Genomic DNA, 13,707 nt, shown 5'->3' on the forward strand with positions numbered 1-13,707 from the left:
AGTGCCTTTGAATAAATTTTGGTGTCATTATTCATCAATGTTATTGGGCGGTACGACCCTGGTTCATTCGGGGGCTTTTCTTTTTTTAAAATTAATACTATATCTGCCCCGCTCCAGGATTTGGGAATGGATACCCCACTTTGTGCAGCTTGAAACATTTGAGTTAAATTATTACCTAAACATCCCCAGAAAGTTTTATAAAACTCGATCGGTAGCTGATCAGGTCCAGCAGCCTTCCCCGAGGGTAGAGCAGTCATTGCTTCTTTAATCTCAGTTTCGTCCAATACGGTCTCTAATTCCTCTGCATCTTCAGGGGATATAGTTTTTACCTCAATGTTCTGGAGATATTCATTTATTCTATCGATACTACTGGGATCTTTCTCATCATATAAAGATTGGTAAAACTTCCTAAAGACCTCCCGAATTTCTTCTGGATCTGAATGTAGTTGTCCCTTTTCATCCTTTATTTCCTTAATCGTCCCTGCCGCCGCTATCTGTCTGGTTCGTATAGCAAGGACTCGCCCTATTTTCTCACTGAACTCGTAACATCTCTCCCTTCTGATTGTATATTGCTTTGCGGCTCTATTAGCAAGTTCTTCCTCTGCCTCACTTTTCACCTTCAGTAATTCTATTACGAATTGTTCAGTCGGCTCTCCCCTTATTACACAGTTATTAAGTTGTTCTTCTGCCTCCAGTACTTTTCCCTCTTTCTCCTTATATCGCAGTCTTTCTGTTTTCCTCTTGAAGGCGCTATAACTACACGTTTCACCGCGTGCTCCTGCCTTAAAGGCATCCCATACTATGCCAACTGCAGCAGTTCCTCTATTATATTCAAAGAATTCAGTAATCCATTTAGACATATGTTTTATATAGTCATCATCTAAAAGCAATCCCCTTTCGAATGTCCACTCCCTTCTTATTGTTGTTCCCCCACCCTGCTTTATCGTTAGGATTAGGGGATTGTGGTCACTAAGTAACCGAGGAAGTCTATCAATTTCCACTATACTAATTAAATCATTGGAAACCAGGAAGTAATCCAGCCTAACGCATATCTGATGCGGTGCTGAATAATATGTATAACCGAGTTGTTTCGATCTGATTGACCCCCAGACATCTCGCAATGTATTATTTTCTAAAAGATCAGTAAGGGCCTTGTAGACCTTTTTTTTCCTCCCCTTATACTGTCTTATTGAGCCTGATCCTAGACCCTCCGCTCCGTCAATATTTAAGTCTCCACCTATAATAACTCGAGGGGCCCAGTCTGCCAACTCAGAATCCAAAAATTGCAGAATTTCTGGATCGTCCTGTGTAGAACCATATGCTGCAACTAATGTTGTCCACACCCCCCCTAATAGTACCTCAACCATCGCCCATCTCCCCCAATTATCTCTTAACTTTCTCCTTGTTACTACATTTTTATCACTCGATAGAATCGCTACCCCTCTCTGTTTAACTCCTTGTTTAGAAGCAACTATTAATTGAAACCCCAGCTGATTAAGATATATCTCATGGGTACTCATTACATGTGTCTCCTGAAGAAACACAAAATCTACGTTCATTTGCCGTAGCCGTATTCCTATCTTCTGCCTTTTCGTTACATCATTTAGGCCGCATACATTCCATGTCACTAATCTAATAGACATTTTTTTTTTTTTTCCCCAGCCAGTTCTCTTCAGACCCTATCTGCTTGCTTTTATTTAATGTTCTAGAAACGATATACAATACTAGGCCTAGCACACTGCATAAATAGACTTCCCTGTTAATTTCAATATTGTCTTCCACATCTTCAGTGTCAGTACCCATATCATACAGTTGATACAAATTACTTTTGTCAAATCCTCTTAAGTGTCTTGTACCTTTGTGCCCTGTCCATTTCCCTGCCCATCCCCAACCCCACCCCAGACTGCCCACCCTCAGAGTCCCACCCCCCCTACAGGCAAATAGGACCAACGGACCTATGTCTGGCCGACTTTTGCCTCCTGGATGTCAAACCCCTAAAACCCCCCTAACTTTCCCTTCATCTTACTGTGCTCAGTGTATGTCCAACAAATACCACCCCTATTCGTGCTCAACCTCTACCCCAATTCTTCTTATATTAATACCAATCTTTACTTATTGAAGCAGAAAAAGCTACAACTCAAGAAAACCATCCGATAAAGAGGAGTAAAACATCAAATAAATTTTTCATAGACCTTGAGCAAACAGTTGCCTCTATTATTCTATTATTTTAAATAAGTCCTCATATGTAGCTTTCGTCCCCAAAAATTACTTTACACAGTCTCTATTTTCCATATTATATTTATCTTCGTTTCTTTTGGAGAATATCCCTAAGAGCTACTGCATGATCATTATTCTCAACATTCTCCTTGTGCCTTGTTTTCCATTGGTCTTGCAGAAAATTAAGATATTCTTGTGCAAGTATCTCAGAGTAGAAAATTTTAAAGTTCCCATTTACTCCAATCTTCAAACGAGCGGGATACAGAAGGTAAGCCTCACAACCTATGTTTTGAAATGGGGTAATGAGCTGCCTCATCCTCCACCTTCTTTCCACAGTGGTGTGGCAAAAGTCAGGACGTGCAAAGAACTCTACGCCGTTGTATTTGCATTTAGCTTGGGGCTTTGCTTTGTTAATTATCTCTTCTCGCAGAAGAAAATTCCCCACGTATAGAAGTATTGCGCGAGGCTTACTCTGCGCTGCTTTCTGGATCAGAGGAAAACGATGCGCCCTTTGTATTTCATGGTCAAGATCCCATGTAGACAACTCTGGGAGGGCACCCTTTAATAAGTCAACAACATACCCCCGAACATCACTTCCTTCTTTCCCTTCCTGTATTCCAATCAGGCGAACATTGTTGCGTCTTTGTCTGTTCTCAAATTCCTCGAGTTTCCATAGCATGTCGGCCGTAGTCTTATCTTGTTCTTTTCTGTCATCCTTCACTTTGACCATATCATCTTCTAATTTCCCGGTTCTAGTCTCTACTTCAGAGACTCTCTCAGCCATCTCCTCATACAACCTGCTGACCTTACGCAAGGAGGATTGTATTTTCCTATTCGCCTGTTTAGCCCTGCGCTTTGCTTTTTGGCTCTCAATGCGAGCCTCACTCTGCATTTGTTTTAATGTTGTAAATAAGACTTCAAAATTAGACATACCACCATCCGCTCCACGGTCCGCAGAGTCCAGAGTTTCACCATTTACAAACTCATCTGCCGGTATTCCAGAATTCTCTGCCATCTTATCCAAATTTAGTTTTTTTACTACTGTTTTCATATTGCCTCTGTGTTCCTTTGACAATCTCTGTTGTCTAGATTTCCCTTTTCGTTTGCTTGACTTCCTTTTTTTGCTCTTAGTTTTAATTTTTTCCACAGATCTGATACTGCCCTCAGGATTTGTCTTTGATCTAGAAGAGACGTCTTTTTGCAATGTTTTTTTAACTGAATCCTTATATTCTTTATCAATAGGCTCTATCTCACTACTGATAGGAGTTGAGGAGTTTTCAGAGTCAGTCCCTGATACAGTCTCATTACTTTCCGTGTCAGTATTCACTGTTTCATCATCTGAACTCTCCGTCTCTGACTCCGTGTCTGTCGTTGATCCCAGACTTCCATTCATACTTTCCTCATCATCCGCCTCGTCATTACCAGTGAAAAAAACCTCATCACTGGGAGAGGCAGGAAGTGCATCAGGTAATTTGCGTGTGCTTGCATCCCTCTTATTAATTGAATCCAAGTTAATATCTTTATCAACCCTTAGCTCTGTTTCAATTAAGTTAGTTGCAGCCTCAGAATTACTTTTTTCCACAACAGTATCCTCCACCAGGCTTTGTTCTGCGCCTGGCCCTTTAACTCCAGATACCACTGGTGCCAAATGAGTTGTGGCTTTCTCCTTTAAGAGCTTGGGTCCGCCCACTTCCACAGCAGTAGAAAAGTCTCCGCCTTCTGCTGCCTCTGTAACTTCAGTTAGAGGCTGTACCTCGAGCATGCAGGTACCATCCCCATCTGCTCCTGCCTGTTCAAACGGTTCCCTCTCCACAGCAGGCTGCAACATCCTGCACAGGCTCACCAACGTGGGGACTCTCACTCCCTGTGGCAAATTCGACTGCAAAGTTGTTTGGTCAGTCGTTACTGGTGTTGCTGCGGGCAAAAAAGTCTCAACTATGGTCATCTGGCGGAGTGCAGTTTCCTTTCCAAGTACCTCCCCAGCGGTGAGTTTTGCTTCCTCTCTTCTCCTTACAATAGCTGACACTGGGACAGTCACATTATTTTTTTTCCCTCCTTCCTCTTTTTCACGTATTTTCTTTAATTTATTTTCCTTTGCCGCTTCTCGCCTTTGCTGTGCTTTAGATCGTGCTTTCCCTCTTAAATTAAGCACTGGGGCCCCGAGGTTATCCATATCCTCCTCCACCTCAGAGTCACGGCTCCAATCGTCTCGGTCACGATTCCTCCTTGAGTAAAGTGCAGGTTTTGTAGCCATAGATTTTGAAGCAACTTTCCAATAGCGACTTCCAGGTAGGGGCGAATGGGAAATCAAAGCTGAACAGTGTTTGTGCAGATATTTCTGCAGAGCCCACTTTTTCTCTTGTGGAAAGTCACATATCAAAAAAAGCAAGCCAGTGAGTTCTCTCAGCATCGCTTTTTATCAGTATCGAGTGCTCTTTTCTCCCAGTAAGAAAGGCAAATTTTCCACAGCAGATTAGATTAAATCAACTTAGCTTGGTAGTAGATCAGTGAATCTGCAAATCTGTAAGTCTGCAATCTAAGCATATGAGCACGTAGTACACCTCATCTTCCCAGTCAGGAGGGTTACAGGGTGCGACCATCCACTACGGCGTCTCGGCGGCCATCTTGCCCCGTCGAGACTTTTACAAGTGCATGAAGACTGCAGATATGTGTGTAGGAGTACATGTTTGGTAAAGGTTAATTCGAGTTTTGTACATGTAGAAACCACCTCACCCATTGCAGGAGTGGAAGGACAATGTACCCTCTCATTTTTCTGATAGTGATTTCTGCTGAGTACTAACCAACACATTTGAACAAAACAAGCTGGCCCTTTCCTGAAAGTGCAAGTTTTACAGAACAACAGCATCACAAATAAAATTTCTGACAATTCCTCTGTCCATACAGACTCATGCTGTCATTCTAGGCAGAAAACAATATTTCCTTTGGCAATTTGAAAACACATTTAGTACTGTGGATGGAGCAAGTGATAGTTACTGAGACAGCCTGACATATTTCCCTTATATTTTAGAGAGGCAAAAAAGAGCACATGTCCTAATAGCTACTTGAGACGATCAGCATGTGTTACAGGGTGAGTGATTAGAGTAGAGCAAAGGAAATGAGCCTTGGTGACGTTGAATGTGTTTGCGTTACACACTGCTATCTGAAATACAACACAGAGCTGAGTATTATGCATGGGAGTGTAGGAGAAGCTGCTGCATGTGTGCAAACAGTGTGTTTCTGGAGACTGTGTATTGTCAGTTGCAAGAGAGATCTGCATGGAGACTTTTACAAGTGCATGAAGACTGCAGATATGTGTGTAAGAGTACATGTTTGGTAAAGGTTAATTAGAGTTTTTACATGTAGGAACTACCTCACCCATTGCAGGAGTGGAAGGACAATCTACCCTGTTGATTTCAAATGTGTTAGCATTTGCCTCTCATTTGTGAGATAGTGATTTCTGCTGAGTGCTAACCATCACATTTGAACAAAACAAGCTGGCCCTTTCCTGAAAGTGCAAGTTTTACAGAACAACAGCAACACAAATAAAATCTCTGACAACAATTCCTGTGTGCACAGTGTCTCATGGTGTGATTCTAGGCACAAAACAGTATTCCTGGGTGATACCAGGCCCTTTCCTGAAAGTGCAAGTTTTACAGAACAACAGAAACACAAATTTAATCTCTGACTACAATTCCTGTGTGCATGTTGTCTCATGGTATGATTCTAGACAGAAAACAGTATTCCTGGGTCATACCAGTACACCTTAACTTATGGTGAAGACATACTCCATAATATCTTTCAAGTTCAAGGCACTTAAATATCTTCCTTAACATGAAATGTAAAACACAACTTTTAAATTGGTAGGAAAAAGTACCATGCTATTTTCAAATGTATTTTCATTTGCCACACACTTTTCAGATAGTGATTTCTGCTGAGTGCTAAGCAACACACTTGAAAAAAAGAAACTGCCCTTTCTTAAAAGTGCAAGTTTTACAAAACAACAGCAACACAAATTAAATCTCTGACAACAATTCCTGTGTGCACACAGACTCATGGTGTGATTCTAGGCACAAAGCGATATTTTCTTTGGCAATTTGAAAGCACATTTAGTACTGTGGTGGAGTAAGTGAAAATTACTGTGACAGCCTGACACTTTTTTCTTATATTTTAGACAAGCAGAAAAGAGCACATGTCCTAACACCTCCTTGACACCATGACCATGTATTACAAAAAACAAGCTGCCCCTTTCCTGCAAGTGCAAGGGTAATAGAGCAAGACCAACACAAATTAAATCTCTGATAACAATTCCTGTGTGCACACTGTGTCATGGTGTGATTCTAGGCAGAAAACAGTATTCCTGGGTGATACCAGTACACCTTAACTTATGGTGAAGACATACTCCATAATATCTAACATGTTCAAGGCACTTAAATATCTTCCTTAACATAAAATGTAAAACACCACTTTTAAAGTGGTAGGAAAATGTATCATGCAATTTTCAAATGTGTTTGCATTTGCCTCTTTTTTGTGAGTAACTAATTTCTGCTGAATGCTAACCATCACACTTTAAGCAAACAAACTGCCGCTTTTCTGCGAGTGCAAGGCTAACAGAACAAGAGCAACACAAATTAAATCTCTGACAACAAATCCTGTGTGCAGACAGACTCATGATGTGATTCTAGGCACAAAACAGTATTCCTCAGTGATACCAGTACACCTTAACTTAGAGTGAAGACATACTCCATAATATCTTACTAGTTCAAGACAGTTAAATTTCTCCTAAATCACAAAATGTAAAACACAACTTTAAAACAAGAATGACAATTCTATTATTTATATCAAAATACACCACATACTTCCCCTCTCAAACTCATAACTCACCTTCAAAATTAATTAGTTGAGAAAGAAATGTGGCACTCAAACAGCAGATTATCAGAGCCAGAATCTCAGAGCTGTACACCTCTCTCCTCTCTCCACAACCAGTAAATGGCAATTTTTCCCTCTCTTTTTTCCCACATATACATGTTAATGTAAAATCACAGTCCTTCCCACATTTTTTCAAATGGAATCACACATTTCTATTGGTTGCAACTTTCAACCCCTTTCCAAATCATCCCTTCCCCCAACATGACTTCTGCCTGCTACCATAGCAACAGCTCATGTAACACAGGTGTGAGCAGAGAGGTCAGAAGTTCAGCACACAATGTTTCAAATCCAAAGAGCAAGAGTGCTTGACTTTTCAAACCTAACAGCAAATCCAAAGTAATGTTCAGTGGGAACACATTTTTCTCTACCAATCCAAAACATGCTTTTAAAAATGTAAACATACAGCCTAGTTCTAACTGTAAAATGGTTTGAATCAGCCAATGAGTTCTTTTTATAAAAAAAAGTATGTATGCCTCCATTTTTCAACTGTCTTTCTTTTCATATTGCCATTCTACTGTAAGACACCTCCTGAGTGCATCCTGTTCTCCTTGGAAGATGTTCACAGTGTGGATTGTAGGTCATAGCTATGTCTTCTGGAGTGAAAAGTATGCAGAAAAAAGAGGTATTTTCAAAGACCTTGCTTTGCCAAATGTAGAAATTAAATGGATTGGTCAGAGAGGGTTAAAGTGGCACCAATGAATGCCTTTGGTGAAAACCTTTCTACATCTCCCACAGCCTAACCTTATTATTGTGCACTGTGGTGGTAATGACCTAGGCACTTTAACTGGGGTAGGTCTGGAAATGCTTATTAAGGACACCTTTCTGCAATTGATGTCACTTTTTCCACAAACTGCCTTTGTATATTCTAATATATGCCAAAGGCAAAAGTGGAACTGGTCCAACCAATTTTGTCCGCAAATTGACAAAGCAAGAAAGCACATCAATAAGTCTGTTTCTGCTTTCCTCAGAGACTATGGTATGGGTTCTATATACCACAACAACTTGCGTTACAACATGCAAGACATTTATAGAGGAGACGGTGTACATTTCAATGATGAAGGGAACAGAGTCTTCCTCTTGAACTTTAGACTCTGCATCGGTACTTACTTGTAGGTACCGAAAAAACACTCAATAAACACAAGGGCTCTTTTTAGAGCCACCTAATATCTAAACACTTAAACGTGATTTTTATTTCTATTATTTTAAATGTTTTTTTTCGGGTGCACGCAGAGTGCGCGCACCTCGCGATGTTTTAAAAAAAAAGGAAAATCTTTTTTTTTCCCCTTCGTGCTCCTACTGTGACCCCCTTACAATGGCTAGGGGGTCAAGAACTCCCTACCCTGCCCCCTATTCATGGTCTCCACCTTTCCTTTTCAGTGCGACAAAATGGCGGCCGACACTTCCTGATTTCGACCGATTCGAATGTTTACTGACATCTAACAACCAATCAGAATTACGCTTGCGCACGGCAGGGTGCGCGCACAGGGCTTGCACTGTGCGTGCACCCTGCACGCGTATAGATATTGATATGCTTTTAAATGCTATTTTCTCAGGAAATACTGAACAGATTTACACCAGACCTGTGAAAGGCACTTCCTTGACCTTATGGCTACCTCTCTGCCAAATTTCAAGTAATTCTGTTCAGCCGTTCGGGCTGTAGCTGTGTCTAAAGGTCCTATGGGAAAATGCATGGGGAAAAACGCGTTTTGGGACCCCCCCTTTTTCTCGGCCCCCGCTTGACGAATCACCCCGAGACTTTCAGGGTAGGAGCTGAACGGAGCGCCCCATTAGTTTTGAAAATTTCGCGAGGATTCATCAACCGGCGCCAAAGTTATTCAAAATAGAATTTTGAGATTTCCTATGGAAACACGATCCTAACTATAACTATCTACTGGCGACCGCCAGTAGATAATATATATATGTATATATATATATATATATATATATACAGACCAATGCGTTTCGGTATTCCACAATACCTTGATCACGATCGTGATCAAGGTATTGTGGAATACCGAAACGCGTTGGTCTGTCTCCTGTTTCCCTGCTTATGAGAATGAGGAATTAAAGAAAGAAAATTTGCAAAATCTATGGGAGTGTGACCCATTTGTCTTTCTTCGGTGAAGGATTGTGTGGTAATTAAAGTGGCGTGGTTCTGCCGCGGGGTTCCGCACCCATGAGGAGCTCTGCCACAACCCGAAAAGGTGAACCGTTGTGAAGGAAAAATATATACATATGTCAATGTCAAATGTTCTTGTTAAGCGCACTTATCACCGAGGAGGTCTCATGGCGCTGGGCAGAACTTCAGCAAGAAGATGATATAATAATCAGTTTATCGGGGAAAGAGCCATGTTTTTAATTCTCTTCTAAAACATCTATGATCAATTATGGGTAGAAGATGCGATGGTAGCTTATTCCAAAGCTTAGGGGCCAGATAAGAAAATGATCGACCACCGTTTCGGGATGTTCGAATATGTGGCAAGACAAGGTTGAGTTTGGTGCTGGATCTGAAGGGTCTGCCGGGCTTCTACCATTGGAGTTTCTTAGCTAGATATCTAGGGCTGGTGTCATACAGGATCTTATGAGTGACGCACAGTATTTTAAAATGTCTTCTCTGCCCCACCGGTAGCCAATGGAGAGTTTTAAGGTTGGGATATATATATAATTGCATTATTTTAAAGTACTATGTTAATTGTTTAGTCTTTTATAACTATTTAATTCTTTTTTTTAATTTATAGGTATTTAAAAAATATTTTTGTTTAATATTTTTAAATAATATGTGTAATGGCTGAATACATTTAAAATGTTTAATATTTATACAATGATTAGCAATTATATGTTTATGTAGTGCTTTATTCTTTAACATACATTACAATTATTACCTATTTTATTTAAGTATTGTTTCAGTTGAGCGGGGGGCTCTAGAGAGCCCACAGCCAAAGGCACTTTAGTGTAGCAATGCCAGTCGGAACAACCTATTTGTCATTTATCCTCAATTCAGGCACCCATCTGTCCTACAACACAGGGGCATGCCACTGAGGGAAAGACAAGCTATCCTATGCTGCATAAACTGTTGAAAGAGACGGAAGGAAACCCCAGAAATGACCGAACGCCGGCCCTGTGGCAAGGGCCTAATGCATTGTCATTGGCAGAACCCACTTGGGGTGAATAATACGAGCGGCGTTCTACTGATAGTAGTGCTCCAGCCCCGGTGCGTGACTGCTGGATTCCATGCCAGATTGTCCCCCCGACACAGATATAGCAGTAGAGGAGAGTGGAAAGCACCTCTGGTGTGGCAAAGATGGTGGTGTCTACATTATCCTGATGGCGGAGGAGGAGGCCATGCTGGGTGGCTGGTCAGCCAGCACACCGCCAGGCTGAAGGAGACGCTGGAATGTGCATAGCTGCTGATCTAGGCTGCTCTGGTATGCCGTTCCTGCGGCAATGAGGACCCTTGTGCTGCAGAGCTATATATAGTGCAGATGTGCCCAGTCAAGATGTTTGTCAGTGAGTTTCTACTGTGCCCCAATTGTTTTAAATGCTGACTGGCTTTCTCATGAAGAAGGGTGTGGAAGAGCTGTTGCTGATGCCTGGCACTGTGTGACCTGGTGATGTTACTGATAGACCGTCCTGTGGGAGACGAGACAAGTGAAGGAGAACTAAGGGAGCCCGCTGTAGAGTTGCATGGAGCAAGTGGCCTGCAGCTTTGCCTGAGATCAGCTATTCATACAGTGGTTTGATCTACAATGTGGAGAGCGGACTTACGTGGTGGATCAAGATTCGTATTAAGTCAGCACAGCAGACGCAAAGGGAAAACTAAAAAGCACCAACGATGCCTTACCTTTGAATCAAAGCAGGCCCCCAGGTCACAGCAACATGCACTATCAGATTCCGAACAGGATTCATCAACACAGGGTGTCCCATCCTTGGAATCCACACTCCTGTCAATGCAGCAGAGCCTGCAGTCAATTAGTGACAAGACAGATGTGTTGAATCTGCATTTGGATAGAGACTAAACTTGACAAGCAGGATCGCGCATCTCGGCGGCCAAACAGCGTATATCATCAGCAGAGGACGACATTCAAACCACCACAACAAAGTGCTTAAATATGGAAAAGGTGCTAGAAATGATAAACGCAAAGAATGAGGATTTATAAGCCAGCTCACTTTGGAGCAACCTAAGAATTGTGGGAATCTTGGAATCGATGAACACCGGTTGCCTAGAAGACTATGTGGAGTCTATGCTGAAGGCGCTCTTTAGAATGGAACAACTGTCATCAGTGCTAATCATGGAGAGAGCTCACAGGACACTAGCCACCCGCTCCCCACGTAGCCAATAATTTGCTTAATTGCTGAACTATCTCGACTGCGACGTGGTTATCTGGCTTTCCAGGGAGAAGCAGTCAATGCAGTACCAGGGAAATGAGCTTGCCTTCTTCCAGAATTTCACTACGGAGGTGCAGGTGGCACAGCTGGAGTTCACACAGGTGAAGAAAAACCTACAGGTGGCAAAAATCCCTTATGCAATGCTGTACCCCGCCCGACTGAGTTTAATATAATGGCAAGAGGAAGATATTTACAACTCCTTCCACGGCTATGGACTTTGTTAAGAATGTACAGCACCAGCGTCATAGCTCGGTGAAATCAGTTGACTCCTCATTGGATGTCTAAAGGCTGGAGGTAATATGACAAGCTGATTGTAAGTATGGTATTATATGTCAGTTGTGGTGGGACTTTAGCGGTATATAACTTAGACTCAATGAAGTGGCCCACGCTAGTCTTGACCCTCTGTACATTTGGCTACAGTGGAACTTGGGCAGGAGTCTGCATAAACTCAATTAAGATAAACTTCTTTTGGGTCTTGGGGCCCGTGGCCCTAGACATTGTGGCAAGACCATGGACAATACTGGATTTATAAATGTATGTTCTGTTCCTAGCCACCTCTGTGAACCTGGAGGGATAACCGGCCTCTAGCTGCCCCACGAGGGTATACCCCATACGATGCAAGATTTGATGATTTTATTGTCTAGATGTGATGTGCTAACTGTTAAACATGCTTGTTTTCTTTGTTTGATTAAATACAAGAATGTCTTTGGCATGTTTAGGGTGCTGAAATAGGGTGGAAGGGGGAAAGTTTGTTTGTTGTATGCAAATGTATACGTCCGTCCCAGGCAAAGATGACGGGGCACACCACTTCGGTACACTATCAATGTTAGGTAACATGTTCCTCGATCACACCCATCAGATATGCTGAGCACCACAGGGCATACCAGATTCATCAGTTGGAATGTGTGGGGTTGAAGTACCCTAAAAAGACCAGGCAGGTGCTTGCCTACCTGGATTGTCACCAAATACAAATAGCGTTTTTGCAGGAGAAGCACCTCACCCGCCACAAGGAACCACATGTGGGACAGAGATGGGCTGGATAATGGATTGCCTCGTCTTACTCCTCTTATTCATGGGAGGGTCTTGCTACTAATCAAAAAAGGAGTCCCCTTTACACCTACACACTCCGAGATAGATGATCTGGGTTTCTACTTAATAGTGCAAGGCAGTCTGCACTACAATGAACTTATATGGTCCCAATGTGGATGATCCGGACTTCTATAACCAGATCCCTTCCGGGATCCGTCTTCGATCCCGGAAGGGCTTCGTCAAATTCACTTCCTGTATGGCGGGCTGGTGATTGCTGACGCCTTAAATGGCTCTCTAGCCACCAAGTGCACTTTTCTTGTTTACCGGGCTAGACACGGGACGCCGTAGACGAAGACGGCTCCGGACAGCCTGTTGGATGCGGCCAATACCGACACTCAATAATTCTTTTCACAGACATTGATTGAATACTCTTGCCTCATTGAGTATCATTTCATCATACTTTAGTTCGACAGAATCCATGTCCTATTGCTTGTGGACTTGCTCGCCAGAAGATATACCTTACACTCATATTTTCGTGCCCTGAAGAAGCCCATGTTTGGGCGAAACGCGTTGGCTGGCTGTTTTTATGAAGTGCAACAAGGAAAATTAAAGACGGAAGATACAAAAAATTGATATGTGATTTGTTTAGTGTTGTAACATTTTGTTTACTTGGTTTATCTGTGTCATTATATTGCCTCTCATCCAATCTATTTTCAAGTATATATTTACGTTCTACAAGCAGCAGAACGTTTGAGGTGGGCAATATTGCATGTTGCTAGTGACTGATTCTGGTGGTGCAGTCTCCTCTGACCCGGCTGCTTTCAATCTTTTTCTCTTATTAAAGTCTGACAAGGTCCCAGAACACTGTACGTCATATCGGCCGCTATCCATCATTAATATGGATGAATAAATTCTGGTGAAACTAATAGCGGCTAGACTCCAGACACTATTAACGACACTGGGTTTACCGGACCAATCGGGATTCATACCCACTCAGTCCATCACCCATAACTTACGCACACTGTTTGAGGTGCTCCATCAATTGCACCTGTTCATCCGAGTGGTGGCAGTACTTTTAGATGCTGCAAAAGCTTTTGATTGCATAGGGTGGAGCTATATGTTCACAGTGCTTCATCCTGTGGGAATCCC

This window comes from Triturus cristatus, chromosome 6 (genome assembly GCF_964204655.1).
Source record: "Triturus cristatus chromosome 6, aTriCri1.1, whole genome shotgun sequence".
Classification (NCBI taxonomy): domain Eukaryota; kingdom Metazoa; phylum Chordata; class Amphibia; order Caudata; family Salamandridae; genus Triturus; species Triturus cristatus.